At 37.8% G+C, this 4432-nt stretch overlaps 1 non-coding gene across 1 annotated transcript; it reads right to left on the bottom strand.

Moving 5' to 3' along the window:
* Positions 1–4360: 4360 nt before the first annotated feature.
* On the bottom strand, positions 4361–4432 carry Smp_tRNA_01470_Val_TAC.1.1. The gene has a single exon. It is a non-coding gene (tRNA).

Here is a 4432-nt window from a genome sequence, read left to right as displayed (position 1 = left end):
TTATTAGCCAAGTCCAGGGTTGCTAAGCCGAAAATAAAGGCACCATGTGATCATAATCCCAAAACAACTCTAAGAAAGCCTAAGAAAAGGAAGGTCACCAAGCCGAAAGTGAAGACACCAAAAAAGCCAAAGGTCTCTTTAACAAAGAAGTCAGTAAATAAGACCATGAAGAAGCAGACAGCACATATTCGCCGTGGTATTGTACATGGTGTTGGGAAAGACGCCTTTGTGCGAGTTGTGAATAAGAGTAAGGATGGTTCTGATAAATTTAAAAAGCCAATGCTAATCGTAGACAGATTATGTGTAGTTGGAACCAGAATAAGATAGGAAATGCTCTTTTAGAAAGAGGTTGTGAATGGCGTTTTAAACTTCCTAGAGCTAGTCATCGAGGTAGTGTATGGGGACGCATTATAAAGACGATAAGAAGGATTCTACAATCACTACTGTTTCAAAAGGTATTGACGGATGAGTCTTTGGAGATGTTTTTAATAGAGATTGAAGGGATAATGAACAATCGACCATTCGTAAAGCTAGCTAATGACTGTCATAATTTGGATATATTCTCACCAAATAAGTTATTATTAGTTCATAGAGGTGTGTCCCTCGAAGAAGCGCAGATGAGTAAAACGTGCTTATATGACAGAAGAAAGGGAGTGCAACAACTAACCAACCTATTTCGGAACAGGTGGTTAAGAGAGTACCTAACAACCCTGACGAGATCCGAGTGGTTGAACATGAGGAAGAATCGACAACCGGGAGATTCGGTGTTAGTAAACAATACTGGCTCACCGAGAAATCTGTGGCCGAAAGCTATAGTTAGACAGATCAGTTATGGTCCAGATGGACGAGTCAGAACAGTTCGACTGAAGAGAGCAACCGAAGAGATCAGCCGGTATATACGGAACCTGTCTCTTTGGAGAAGCCGATTATATAGACGTGACAGTAGTGAAGCTTGGACGTGGTGTCCGCTTGGGAGGGAATGTTAGTTATGTCCATAACTAACCAATCAAACCGTTGTTTAAGCTCCCACCACGTCAATCTGGTCTGATGTGTCTGTAAACTATCCCTGTTGCATGTGACCTACCAATTGAAAGACATTATTATCCTATTATATTAGTGTGACTCATAAATCTTATTCATTTAATAAGACACGCAATACTGGTCGGTATGTTTGTGCGTTTCACTTGATGACTGTAATTCTTTAATTATTGTACTAATCTAATTGTTTTTATGTTTAGAAACAGATAAAGTTTAAAGCCAAGTTGTCCTTGTTCTGACTATAGCTTTCACATAGACTCTGGGATCGCCAGTATCGCGTTTACAGTTTTAATAGTATATCTGTGGGACAAAATAAATCCTACACAAGGTTAAGGCTAATATATATATATATATATATATATATATGGGGAAGAGAATGATTCATCGAGCGATATTTAAACGATTAACATTATAGCTACAGAGAGGTATGTGCTTAGGCTGTCACATGTGATCAAGCGTACACGTTCATACAGACAAGATAATGAATGATAATAGTACAAAGGAATATGCGAATTGTTAGTGTTCGAATAACACACTCAGCTAAGTAAGTTAATAAAAGGGCTTGATAAAATTTAACCATAATTGGAATTGATTATAAGAGAGTTGCAATAACCTCGATTACCTTTAATTACCGTCAATTATTGTAACAAAACATTTTATTAATCTTACTGCATTCACATTATATTTCGCAGCTAACTTATCGATTATATTGTTACTATTCATATTACGTAATCTAGCATTGTAATCTTTGGATTGCTTCATCACATTTATTCCTTGTTCATTTATCCTCAAGGTACCAGTACCTTAAAGTAGAAATGTCTCGTACGATCCCGCCGCGGGACTCGAACCCAGAACCTTCGATTTCTTGCTAGAACTCCAGGAAATTCATCTTCAAGCCGTGACCAGTGGAGTTCAACCGTGTCTGTTGTGAGGCAGTTACTCACCAAAGACAATGGTGGACGATCGCGCAAAATTGTGGATTGGTTGAAATTGGACATTAAGACAGTTGGATGCCGGCTCAGCTGTCTAGAGATTAAGCGTTCACGTGCGAGACCGAAGGTCCTGGGTTCGAATCCTGCATGTGGGGTCGTGAATGCGCACTGCTGAAGAGTCGCTTACTAAGACGAAACGGTCGCCCAGTTCTTACAGGTTTTCAATGGTGGTCTCACAGTGATCCATTCATTTTATCTATTATATATATATATATATATTATATTATATATATATATATATATATATAATCACAGTTCATAAATCGACTGGTAATCGGTTCAGATCTTAGTGAGGAAACCAGCTGATGGGTCCCGAATGAGACTTCTTTGATTTGAATGACAGACGTTATCTGAAAATATAATTAAATTTATGGTCTGATTGTCATGGAACTAATAAAAATTTTCAGCTGCCAAATCGAATGTTCTTTCAGTTCGAACAAATTTTACGGGCCAAACAGCAAATTATACAAAAAGTATTTAGATCTAATATAATTACATTAACATGAATTTATCTTAATAAATGGTAATATTATAAAACTAACATTTTTAATATTTAAAAAAGTCAAAATCATTCTTGGTTGTAACAAAAAAATCGGTTATTTCATAATCATTCGCACAATGGAATTCCAATGAAATTGTTTGCATAAAGGTATGCTTACCTTGAGATATCAATGTATAAAGTAATATGTATTGTTGTGTTTTAGTGAAAGTACTAAGAATTTATTAAAAGCTTATTGATTTCCCAAGATAAAATTCCTTAACATAGTACATTTTAGCGTAGTAATTAGGACATAAGAATGTGGAAAATTACTGTCCAAGTTATGTATAAATGAATGGATTTGAAGTAGCTTAATAGTGTATTAGCAAATAAAGTAGCCCAAAATTCGTGAAATGATAAACAACCAGTTGGCTTGCCATATAGTCTTAAGAATACTATTCACGTTTATATACTAGTTAGTAATGCTTGGAAGCCATCAAAGTATTTTTTTAATATACAGTTTAAGATACTAGAAAGATTGAATGAAAATAATATCATAGACGAAAGTAGAAGGTTTGACAGGAAAAAAGTAGCGTTTATGAAGGAGCATGAACAACCGAAACAAACCATGATAGAGTGAATTGATACTGCCATTACAGTGAAAACGTATATGGCAACCAAATACAAGGTGTGACGTAATTGTACTTCGTATTAAATGAAATGTGTTCATTATAATGTATACATTATGAAAAAAGACTGAAAAATTAGAAAACAAGTAAAATATAAACATTTTCAGAGAGGTGATAAAACATGAAATTGATCATTTATAGACATGGTGGTTGGAGGAAAGGCTAACTAGTTCATTGTGATAATCAATAAATGAATACAACATCACCATTGAAAATCAAAGAAAAAGGTAGACAGAAACATGAATTTATTGAAGAAAATAAATTTAATTAAACTGAGCAGACAACCTGATTCTGAGTAGTCACACGCATACACGAAGGTCAAACTGCTTGTCAGTTATTGGAAGATTGATATGGTGAGATTCACTTGATCAGTTGTGTCTCCGAGTACCATTGTGTGCTTTCCCGCATCATACAGATTACGCGCATCTCTCACTGCTCGACAATAAAATACATGCAGGATCCATCAACCATTGACGAATGAATGTCGACTGCGAGTCACTTGTCATGGGTTGTCACAGAAATTGACACTCCTATCAGCAGTCAATCCTTCCTACACTCGACTTCAGCCTCAACGACTCATCACACTGTCTACTCTGCACACTGAGTCTCATAGTCGAAGACTCAACAGATCACACAATCACACTTGTACAATCAGTCCGTCATTACGTGAATCGGATATTTGTTCAGTTATTCAGTGCTTCCGTGTTTCTCTCCATGTGTTTGTCCGACAATGTGTCAGCCCGTTGTCTGTTGTTCATGGTGAGTGAGGTAGGGGAATTGATGAACCGTCTCACTTGTTTAATGGCGTTCAGTGCTCCTCGGAGTTGGATATCTAAGTGTGACAGTAGGTGAAGTGGACTGTTCAATGAGGGAACTGGTCTATCCGACTTCACTCGAAAGATTGCATCTATTTAGCTAGGTGTATTGCGTATTAAGACTCACGTGGCCACTCGATACGGGTGATCACAGACTTACCAGTCATCGTGTCGACAGTCGGACGTCAACCACACACCGGCGTACTCGTGGTGAGCACGACCGACGTGGATGTCTTTGACTGCGTCAGCTTGTTGTACACTGTTGGCAGTGTCGGGGAGTATGATGTGTCTCCAGTGTGAGGAGTGTAGTTCGTGATGTGCGTCGACAGGTGTTGTTTGTCAAAAGCCTGGTTCGGCCCGGGTTCGAACCGGGGACCTTCTGCGTGTAAAGCAGACATGATAACCACTACACCACCGAAC

The sequence above is a fragment of the Schistosoma mansoni genome, chromosome 1, assembly GCF_000237925.1.
Source record: "Schistosoma mansoni strain Puerto Rico chromosome 1, complete genome".
Lineage (NCBI taxonomy): Eukaryota > Metazoa > Platyhelminthes > Trematoda > Strigeidida > Schistosomatidae > Schistosoma > Schistosoma mansoni.
This window is presented reverse-complemented; position numbering and strand designations above follow the sequence as displayed.